This window comes from Macrobrachium nipponense, chromosome 8 (assembly GCF_015104395.2).
Source record: "Macrobrachium nipponense isolate FS-2020 chromosome 8, ASM1510439v2, whole genome shotgun sequence".
Taxonomy (NCBI): domain Eukaryota; kingdom Metazoa; phylum Arthropoda; class Malacostraca; order Decapoda; family Palaemonidae; genus Macrobrachium; species Macrobrachium nipponense.
Window position 1 is genome coordinate 4301657 of NC_087203.1, and position 12500 is coordinate 4314156.

Genomic DNA, 12500 nt, shown 5'->3' on the forward strand with positions numbered 1-12500 from the left:
ACGGACGTATTGAGGGGGAAAATGCTCTGAATTTGTATCATTGATACCATAAAATGATTGCTGCAATAATCGATGTACTACAAATAGGCCTTTAAATAAAAAGTTCCTCTTCTCCGATATTCTAACACTTCTAGATGCGCTTTTCTCCCCAGCCTCTCTACCCATATTCTCTCTACATTCCTACAACACCAAACGTCTCAGAACACACTCACTCTTCTTTTCTCCTCTGCTAAACTTTTTTCACTACTCCACATCTCTATACATCTCACTCTCCATTTCCTAGGCAATATGTAGCTCACTCTTCATTTCCTAGGCAATATGTAGCTACCATGCAAACTGTTCATCTCAAAAGAATCAACCCACTTCATATACATTCAACATACAAATTAATTTCACGAAAAAAGGGTTGCTCAACCATTGCTTTTATTAGCCTTACCTTAGCTTCCATAAACAATCGCAGCCTTTATCCTAACGTTTTCCGCACACTATATACTACTATTGCACAAGTGTTGTGTGACTCGCATTTCTAACACTACAATATATACCTTTTACTGCCATTAACTCTACAGAAGATCCATTTCCATTCTTCCACCATTTGTACCAATATTCATTACTCTGCCTTCGTAGTTTCCGTCTAGCTTTGAAATCTTACTCCTGCTCACCTCAACTATCAGCTCCTCTCCCCTCTTGGAAACAGTCCAACTATTTCTTGTCTCTACAATAATTTATCTTCACTATCGCAAGCAAGAACTTCATCTTCCGCAAACCCCAACAAATCCACACATCGTTTCGGACATTTTGTTATCCCATGACTTTGTTTTTTTTTTATTACTGTCCTTTATGTGACTGTACACAACACTCTACCTTAAAAAAGTGGTCAGAGGTAACCTCACTGACATCGTGAATGGATTAGAATCCTGTCACACTGTTACTTCATTTCAGGTTTAAGGTTTTGTAGTGACAACCCAAAAAATGTGAGGAAATCGAGAAGTTAAGAGGTCATTATGGCTATTAGAAATACAAAGTATAATCTGCGAAGTTTCAAGTTATCATCAAGCTTGGCAGAAAAAAATGACCGAGCACTTCTTTGTTCTCACAACACCCCGGGGTCAAATGATGCGAAATATCGTTAGGAAAGGGCAGCACCGAGGAATACCCAGAAACTCCGACTTTGGCCCTTTACAACCACGGAAATGTTCAACCGACCGGGATGAAACTCTGGCTTTAGAGGTGTCCCTCTAAGGTCTCTAATCGTGCCAGATTTCATGGAAATCCGTTGAGGCGTTCCGGGGATCCAGATATCGATTTTTGGCGTTCAGTTAAGTTGAGTTGAATATAAAATTTAGGCCAAATGCCAAGCACTGGGACCTATGAGGTCATTCAGCGCTGAAATGAAATTGCAGTCAAAGGTTAACAAAGCAGTTGCACTTTGAATCAGATTTAGGAGAGGGTGGAAAGTAAGATGGAAGAAAGAGAATATAAAAGGAGCTACAGTAAAAGAAACGAAAGTGGTTGCAGCTAGTGGCTGAAGGCACGCTGCAAAGAACCTTAAGTAATGCTACAGTGCACCGCATGAGGTCCACTGACGGCGCTACCCCCAACGGAATTTTTGGCATTCAGGGGATGTGGTAGGGGGTAGGGGGTGGTGGGTGAGGGACCTAAATATCTCTAGACATGGGCACCCGCATGTGGGTGGCAAGGGGGGGGGGGCCGCCACTTGGACCCCCTGAAATCCTGAAAAAAAATTATAAACTATATATCTTATATATATATATATATATATATAATGTAAAAAAATCTAATGGAAAATATCCACGCGGAGCGTCGGAAGAGAGAGAGAGAGAGAGAGAGAGAAAGAGAGAGTATAGGCGTGGCCCATACGCGTGTGGCATGATGTAATCTACGTCATTTCATAATGATTTCAAGTCACGTTTTTATGTATAATAATATATCATAATCCATTCAAAATTTATATAATTAGACGTATATTATTTTTGATTTAAAGGATTGGTATTTCAAATGAACAAATTTCGTCATTGATGAATATATATATATATATATATATATATATATATATATATATATATATATATATATACATATATAAATATATATATATATATATATACACACATATATATATATATATTAATATATATATATATATATATATATATATGTGTGTGTGTGTGTGTGTGTGTGTATGTGTGTATGTATATCCATATATATATATATATATATATATATATATATATATATATATATATATATATGTATATATATATATATTATATATATATATATATATATATATATATCTCAACTAAAAATTCCCTTTCAATTAGCAAACATGAAAATATATTAATTCTGAGGTAGAGCGAATTAGATATTAAAGCACATTTGTAGCTTAATGCATATATTGAATCACGGTGATGTGATCAAACTCATAGTTTAATTTCCACCCTTCCTAGGTCACCAATAGAGACTTACTGCCAACCTACATATGTATTCTTGTAAGACATCCTATGTCCATACTTCACCAGTGATCAGGAGCACAGAAGGAAGTGCTCGAAATATATAGTTGCAACGTTAAAATAGTGTTTTAAGGGCCTTTTATCCTCACACACACACACACACACACACACACACACACACACACACACACACACACACATATATATATATATATATATATATATATATATATATATATGTATATATATAATTTCCTTATGCATTAAAGAAATACGGGCGCTGATACTGTCTTTGGAATAAACCTGCTAGTCTAAAGGGTCAAACAGTGGGCGCCCGCATGATGGGGGAGGGGGGGGGACGCAAATCTTCATGCATACTTGGAAAGTTTCCGGTATCAAGCAGACAAACACTCTTGACCCTTCGAACTATGTAGCAGGTTCATTCCAAAATCAGCATCAGAGCCTATAATTCTTTTCTTTTCTTCAGCCTAACGTCAAATTTTGAGGGAATAATTTCGAACTGACAAAATAAAATTCAAATTGTGAAGAGAAAAAGCGAGAAGTAGAGTAAACGATCTTTCCTGTTAGATTCCAGTCCAGAATTTCCCCCAATGTTGTGACTGGCTTGTGGGCCCCTCAGAATATCTTGACTTAACAGATTTCGACTTTTGTATTCTTACAATAAACGGAGATGGAAAACCTCTTAATTGCGGCGCCTTCTCAGCTTGATATTTCCAAAATGATTAATGGGCTGTCATCTCCCTACCAGGGTTAGCTTGTTTTGAGAACAACAATATCCAGTTTGGACAGGATGATTCAAGTGAGAGCCAGCGATGTAGTTGCTCGGTTACTGTGCTCCACTGCATAGTGTTATTTTGTAATGCTAAATTTAAGTTCTCGATCTGTACTTCATGCACCTACGTGATCCCGTAGGATAAGTGTTTTGCTACCAAATTTGGTGGGCCAGCCACAGCTTCTGTAATTGTATATCTTCTGATCATCCCTTTTTAGAAATTATATTAATTTGTGAACAGATTACGAGTTATACTCATTCCTTATCATTGGAAACTGATTCTGGTTGTTCTACTTAGGTTTTCATTCTCATTTTCTGTTCATAGTCAGGAAAAGTGTACATTGCGCACAAGGAATAATTTTGAAACTTCAAATATTTTAATTTGGTAACTTTGATTTAACCCGGCATTGCAATTATGACAATAAACACACACAAACACACACACATATTTATTCTCAAGAGCCTTACAGATTTATTCCCCGGATCTCTTGGAAAAGGAAATTGAAATAATCCGTAAGAAGCTGTCATCTTTAAACTACCCATAACCATATAATTGAAAATAGCCATTCATAAAGCCCACACAATCTTCTACCACCTCCTTCAAAACAAGACCGGAGAGATGCCTAACAACAAAATAAAAATTAAAATCACGTACCTGAACAGGATTAAGACTTGACACAGACACTCAGAAACTCTAACCCTTTTGCTTTTACCTACCCAAATACTTCAGCCATATCCCTGATCAACGTCCAACTAAAGCCAATCCATAAAGACACGCCCTCAGAGATTAATACAACCTAAACATTCAGTTTGGTTTGGACAACAGAGCTCAGCTATTTTTAACCATGTAAATAACCATAACCAGAGAATAAACTGGAATTTGTCATGTATAATTTATAGCAGTAATTGTCAGTTGAAAAGCCAGATGGCAGAATCATCATTGATTACTTAAAGAAAAACAATGGATATCGCAAAGGGTGAGGGGGATGCAGATATTATAGATACAATCTTCCTCCAACCAACGATTGAGAAGATTAAAGAGAAATCGTTAACCAGGGTGACTTAAAATAGCTGACCTCTTGGTATGAATACCACTTTTTCTGTAACTTTCCTCATCCATCCCCTACCAGGTGAGAGAGAGAGAGTTTTGTCTCTGAAATATAGTATCTACTTTCTACATTTTGGTATTTTTATGGGATCTTTTCATTAGATGTATATATACATATATAATATATTATGAATATATATATATATATATATATATATATATATATATATATATATATATATACTATGTGTATGTATGTATAATGAACAGGAAAGTGAGAAGACTGGAAATCATCTCTTCTTTTTATTTACACAAACGTTTCGGGAATCCTTTCCCATCTTCAGGGCTATAAAAAAATTAATTCCTACAATGTTAAAAAGTATGCTAAAATAACCTAAGAATGATAAAAAATCTAATTTTGTAATATAACAGTCGTTAAGCTAAAAGTAAAATAAAAACTACAAAGCAACTACTATATATATATATATATATATATATATATATATATATATATATATATCTATATAATTATATATATATATATATATATATATATATATATATATATATATATATATATATATATACAAATATCTTATCCTGTGGATTTCGTAATGTAATAAATTCCCCTCAGTAGCTTTGTATAATGTTGTAAAATGTATATTTTTGTGTTCTGATTTCCATATTTAAGGATAATATGTTTAAATAATGTATAGTTCATTGTTGAGAAGGAACATAGCTTCAAACTCAGAGAGAGAGAGAGAGAGAGAGGAGTTAGCAAGAGAAGATAGCATAGGATACCAAAGAGAGGTTGTTTTGTTTAGGAGAAAGGAGGTTGTTTGTCCCTCCTTAAAACCGCTGAGACAGCTCATTTTTTTGTCTCGGTTGATCTTGTATGGGATGCAGCGCTGGAGTTCATTCACGTACCCGATCACGTAAGAATCTCTCGATATTGCATCAGATTATTCTAGATCCTTCCATCAAAACAATATCATTTCATCTTATCTTAGTAATTGAAGATTATTTCGCTATGAACTTGCTTAATTTCACTGATAAATTAACTCTTATCTCTTTCAATTTGTCAAAAGAGGGCTTGTTGACACGAAGTAGTTAGTTGTGAATTGGAAAATTCTATGACGTCACGGAGATGACGGAATATGTTTTCGTCTCGAACTTGTATTCTCAACTGCCCCCATACGCCCATATACTCTGATAGATAGAAGGCATTCATTCTACTTTGAGACTCTGCTTCGTGTGTAAGGGAGGCCAATCTCTCTCTCTCCCTCTCGATTAAAGTAACTTATATTTTTGAGATGGTCACTCTACATTGATAGTTTTGTTGAATTCCTAAGTAACTTAGTAGTTTGTGGAATCTGAACATAGTGATATTATTATTATTGTTTGGCACCACAAAAGCGTTGAAGGTAGTTACAGGCCTCCTTTTTTTTGAGTGAAACTGCAGTGGTAAATGGCATGGTGTTTTATAAATTTTGAGTGCACTTAGAAGATTTTATGCATTCCAGTTTTACACATTTAACATTTTTCTTTATTTGTCTTTAATTCTTTTGAAGTGTTTATGTTTTATGTGTTTAATGTTTGTACTGTCATTGCTTTTATCGCTTTTCCATATTATTCTGTTTTTATATTCTCATTTTGTTTAATCAATCTAACACTTGTGAATTAATTTGCATTTAATCAAATTTCTTTCAAAATATAACTATTGCTTTATAGTTTGAACTTGAATAATTTCATTATTTTACTATTTGATTTTCTTAATAAAATTATAATTTTGATTCAATTTTTTTTCATGATTAATTCAAGAATTAATTAAACTTTTTTTCAAGTAATAGCAAATTTCCCTGAGATTGTGAATTTCACTTATAAATTATGAATTTAGAAATAAATTTTTGGTTTTAAAATTAAATTTTATTTACTACCAGTATGTATATTTTATTTTTATTTAGGTAAAAATATAGTGGTAATTGCACTGATTTTCCTCAAGTGAGTCAGAAACAGGTAAATAATTAGATTTAAAATTGTTGAAGGAGTGAACCCCTTTAATTAAGATTACCTTACGCCTGTTTTAATGAACTTAGTCTGATTTCTTACATGATTAATAAGTTCTATAAGGGATCACTGTTACCTTAGAGTAGTCAGTCGTTTTGTATGTGTGATGAAGGTTCAGGTGTCTGGCTGTTGTGAGGTAACTAGTAACTAGGTACTTGACCAAACCGTGCACCAAGTATAAATGGTGTCCCCGACCCAGGATTAAGAGTCTTTTGCTCTAACAAGTGTAATTGGTAAGTATAGTAACCAGATGCTTGGCAATTCGTTACAATATATATGTAAATGTTGTATGCATTTTACATTTTATGCAGCTTGGTTACTCATTGCTAGATCCAACAGGCTGTGGTTTGACAAAGTGATGATTGTTTATTTGAGGAAAGCATCCTCCTTCAATTCATTTGCTGTGTGACCTTGGAGCAGTTCCTTTGTAGATGAGGTCGGACCTCATCTACAAAGGAACTTTTGCATTTATTAGGCATAAGGACTGGACGAGTTGGTGTGCATCTGCTTGGACATATGGCTGTGATTTATCTTAGGTGTTGCAGCCATCCAACTTGAGCAGTCATAATATCTGCGGCCTGGAGAATTATTGTTCCCATGCTGTTAATTAGCAATATGTGATTCAATTAGAAATCCTGTCAGTGCTTTTATGTTCTTCAGTTTTGACACAAAAAATTTTCTTTAGCTACAGTAATTAAAAGGTATTACTTGCAATGTTGTAATAGAATAAATATATTTAGGTGTTAGATCATTGATATTTTTTTGTCATTGAAATGAATGTAACTTTTTACAGAGACCTCGTTCTCGTAACTCCTCATGAAAATAAAGTTAAGAAGCCACACGAGCAATCTCAGTCTCACCCACTGTAACAAGCATGCGGTAGCAGTAATAATATATATTACGCACGTATATATTAGTCAACTAACGCCTGGCAGCTGGCAACCATGTGCTGGCATTGCATGAACCGTAATATCATTGTTCTTTTTCATCCTAGAAGAAAAGTAAGAGCATACTATTTGGAAGCCTCGTGAATAGTTCTATCAGAATAATGTTTCCTTTTCTCTCTATAACTAATTTTAAAGAACTATCCATGGCCGAATATTCGGATCAAAACGCACACACGGTTAAAATCCATTTCCTAAAATCATTGTTATTTTTCTTCGCAGAGAAAAGTAAGAGCATATTTGTAATCCTCGTGAAAAGTTCTATCAGAATAATGTTTTCCTTTTGCATGGCCGGATATCCGGATCAAAACTGTACCCGGTAAAACCCTCCACTATAAAATCCACATAAATGATCCAACTTTGGTTCAATTCTGCCCATTAGTTTCGCTGTCTATAGCGAACATACACACATAGTACAATTATTGCATCACTTTGCGAAATATATCGTTCGGATCGTTTGTCTTGTTTTATTTTCCCTACAATAATTAGTTGGAGAAAATTTTTTAATAACATGAAAACTGAAATCTATTGTCACAAGTAAGAAATAAAACTGCACGGAATTTTTTGAACAGAAAATATTAAACAACTTAATTCCAATCAATGTAGTTTGATTCAGATATGTTCCCGACATAATTTGTGTATGGCCAGGGAACGAAGATGTAAATAACTCTTTTGCCAGGTTGAATCAATTAGTACCATCAATTAAATTTACTACGGAAATGATGGATGCCTACCCTTTCTGGCTGTCCTCAAACGAAAACCTTCTAACATTTCTTCCTATGTGCATTTTTATTCTGGACAAAACAACAAGGTTAAAAAATCAGTGTTTACATTTATGTTTCTAAGAGCATTACATGTATGTAGCCGAGAATATATAGACGAGCAAATGGATAAGATTCGGAATACAGGCAAGAAACTGAAATACCCTGACAGTGTACTACAAAGTGAATTAGATGCAGTAAAAAAGACAATGTATCAAAACCAAAAAGAACCTTGCAACACAAAAAAATCTGCTTGTGCTGCCTTATAATAATAATATGGAAGTTATCCCCGATCTCTTGAAGAATTTTGGTGTTAATGTCGCCTTGAAAAACAATGAAACATGTACTTATCAAGAACTCCCCCTACAATACTAAAGGATGTGTATATAAAATTCCATGTAAGTCATCTAACAACTTTTACATTGGCCAAATGGGTAAAGAAGTGGAAATGAGAACAGAACAACATAAAAAATGTGTGAGATATGCACAGGGAAATAGTGGTATTTTTGTACATGTTAATGAGAACAATCATGCTATTAACAGGGAAGGGGTAAAAATGATTGCGTATTCGAATAACGTACTGGAAAGGAACATCATTGATTCTAGCTTTATCAAAGAAAGTTACAATCATAATATGAATATCAGTCAAGGGATGCATAAAATTGATCCTTTAATATCAAAATAAATCTGTAAAGTGTTTAAATTTTAAGGTTGGCAGCAGAGATGTATGGAAATAGGATTATCATATCTAAAAACACAATAAAGGGGCAACAGTGCTAATGAGATTTCCAACCCTGCCTCCCTGACACCTGTCAGGTGTGGATTTGTAGTCTCGTATGGTGGGTATATATATATATATATATCGGTAGTGTCCCTTGAGAGTATATTGTGAATTTTAGCCAAATGAGTTTTGAAAGCCACTCCTACCTTGACACCCGCATGTGGGTGGATCTGCAGTCTCAAACGGTTATGTGTATGTTCGTCAGTAGTCACTGTAGTATATATATTTGTGACTTCTAATACTATGTATCAGTCCTTCGTCAATGGCTTGGAGATAAAGTCGAAACCGGTCAGGACCTACACCTTGTTTCTAGTTTTTCACCTGTGGATATGTGTGATAAATGAATCACGTGTTAAAGTAATTATAGTCATATATACTACATATATATATATATATATATAATTATATATATATATCTATATATATATATATATATATGTGTGTGTGTGTGTATATTTATACCATATTATATATATAGATAGATATTATATATTATATATTATAGAATTTATATATAAAATTATAAATTAGATATTATATATATAGATACATAGATATAATATATATATATCATATTATATATATCATTTTTATAACATCTGGATTACACTGATACAGCTTTCAAAATAGATATTAATTAGTGTCACAAATGGAGACTGAGTATTTTCTGTATCATAACATTATTTATCATTAGTTGTTGGGCAAAGCTATTTAGTATTTCACATACATGTCTACTAAAAAATCCAAATCAGTTGTTTATATTTAGCAAGATGATACCAAATTAGCCAATGTAACTCATTGAATGTTATATTCCTTGATATTCTTAGCATCAAATACCAAAATTTATGCTGTTTGTTTTAGTATCCCTAGTATTAAGATTTTATCTTTTAATCCGTGTAAAACATTTACTTTGAATGTTTACCAATGACAATATATCTAAAAAAATAATTGTATTTCCAGGGGAATCCCTGGATTATTTTCTAATTGTCCCGAAATCCCGAGATCCAAAATCTCGGGCTCAAACTGGAAACCCTAATTGTGACCTTACCTAAGACGAGCTTGTTTCACTTCTCATCTCAATCAACAATACACACTAGTGAATATTGGCTGACAGGTATCAGCCTATTGAACCTAGGCTATTATTAATAGTATTATATTATGCCTAGGGATGAAGCTTATAATTGATGACAGTGTTGAAAGTGAAAATTATTTTACCCTACTGTTATAAAATTTTATCATGTCAGTTTGACCCATGAATAAAGAACGATAATAATTAGTTATGCCCCTAGAAAGTAAAACAGTACTGTAAGTTTATGGTCGAAAGAAAGGCACATAACATTGACAAATTGGTCAGCTATATTTAGCTCAAGTGTATACAAACTGCAGCAGACAGAACTGAAATTTTTATTTCTATACATGGTACACATTGTCCTTGGTAAATGCTGCAGAGATAATTTACCAATCATTAAAGACTGCTGAGAAAATAACCATAACGTAGTTGCCATATCTACAAAACTTTATGGCTTAACTGTAGAAGAAATATACCAGCAAAATTAAATATCTTTATTTCTGCACGAAGTACATAATGTATATAGTAAATGGTGCATAAATCATTTGACAGCCTTGATGGACAGCCGAAAAAACACGTTTTAAAGAGTACAGGGTTTCCCATTAGATTGTATAGGTTGCGCCATTGTTTACACAAGAACCATTGCATAGTGACAGCGCCAGGCAGTGCATGTCACAGACTGGTTTGACTGTTATACTCTGTACAATCTCTCCTCTCTATACCTATGGACACAAGCTTGTCACGATCGGGAGCCTCAACCATATAAGGATGATCCTTCCTACCATCCAGCTGAGGGTAACACAACCCCACCGAACTACAATATGTATGCTGGCAGTAACAACCTATCCAGGGAGATTATGACGTCCTCCTGGGACAAGATTCAAGTTCCCCTCTAATTACAGATGATCTAAGGGTCCAACCCCTTCATTAACTTCAGCAAGATCCACAGGTCCACATAGACCTGCCATAAAATCACTGCCTGTGCCATCGGAGGAGCCTGGACAGTGCCATGCTCCGTCCCTCATGGACGTTGAGCCCATTTTAGATGCCTTGCCTGTGTCTGGCACTGCGTTAGTGCCAGTGCCAGAGCAAAGCTCGAATCTCCTTCCCGGAATCCCAGTCAGGGCCGCCTCTCACCCCCCAGGTTTGCTTTGCCACTGGAGGACAAGCAAATTCCATTAGGAACTCCTCTGGACCCTCATGACTGCAGTGGATGCTCACCCAAAGGTGCGGCCTCTCAACCCATGACCTTGTCAGTCGCCCCAACTTGCAAGTCAAGAATACCAGCAATAATCTCTTCCTCTTCTTCCCCATCCTCAGCTAACCAGTCCCTGAGTAAGGACTCTGCCAAGAACGCAAGGAACTGAGACAGATCATAATAGGACTGATAAAGAACGCAGTTGCTCCCATTTTCGCAGCAGCCACAGTAGCTGGCAATCATGCATCTGCTTCGAAGTCAGGCCCCCCAAATCCCTCTATGATGCCACGAAATTAACCTCAGAGAGGTCCAAGGCATCGAAACCCCAAGTATCCTGAGAGAGGCGATAAACTCTTTGCACAAGTGCCTTGGCAGTGCCACCATCTTAAGGAGAATTCATGCCCCTCTATCCTGAAGAGAATGCCAAATTCTTCACTTATTACTTCTTTCTTACCATTCCTGTAATTGCCTTAATTGGTATTCCATTTTTTACCTTTTGAATTTCCTTTTCATCTCTTTTTAAGCCCTATTAGGCTACCTTTTCTTTAATTCCTGCCCTGCTTATGCAGAGTGCCAAAGGTATCATAAGTTTAAAAATCATATGCCTTACCTTTAAAGCCAATAGGCTTACAATAATAGAGTGCCACATTGTTTTCACTTTTAGCAAAGAGATGCTACATTGTTTTCCCTTTAAGTAAAGTGTCATAGCTGCATGATCAGCCTGGAACTCCTCAAGTACTTGTCAAAAGTGTTGCACCCTCGAACAATCACTTCCGACACCATTGCGTTATGACATGCATTCGATGCCCTCTCATGGGATGAGGAATATGTTTGCTAGTACTAGGGATATCAATTTACTTTGGCATACTAATTCGACCTTTTGTTTAACATATTGCTACTTATAACTTCATTCATTTGATTATTTTGTGTCAAGAAATATACCCCGGTCCTTTACTCTATGCTTGTTTTTTGAGTATTAAAGAATAATATAAACTCATGCAAAGGCTGATTTCTTTTGGGGAGAGAGAAAGCGTCGTTTAGCTTCACCTTCAGGTCGCTCTAGAGTATCGGGCCGGTTTGTGCGACCAACCAGGAGGACATGGGACCGTACACCTCCTCTGGAAGACACCCCAAGATGAAGTCAGCCTTGAGGACTTTGTCCGAGATTTCTTGACATGCTTACCTACAGAAATATTATTCGCTACAATGGGCTAATGTACAAGAATGATAATTGGCGGCAAGGCCAAAAAGCACTTAATTCAATGATGTGAGGTACAACGCGGACAAGAAAACTATATACATGAAAATTAGGAAAAAGCATTGTCCTTACAATCCTGTGTGTCTCCCTAATGGTATGAACCCCTT

At 35.3% G+C, this 12500-nt stretch overlaps 1 protein-coding gene across 4 annotated transcripts in view; it reads right to left on the reverse strand.

Annotated features, from left to right (window-relative positions):
• Nucleotides 1-12500, reverse strand: part of LOC135222591 (beta-1,4-glucuronyltransferase 1-like) — a 122080-nt gene that overhangs the window by 55123 nt on the left and 54457 nt on the right. Inside the window, exon 3 of one of the 4 annotated variants that reach the window (XM_064260677.1) lies at nt 9015-9189. The exons of the other annotated variants lie outside the window; for them this stretch is intronic. The gene's annotated coding sequence lies outside the window, so the exon portion shown is untranslated. The remainder of the gene's footprint in view (nt 1-9014; nt 9190-12500) is intronic. 4 annotated transcript variants of the gene reach the window in all.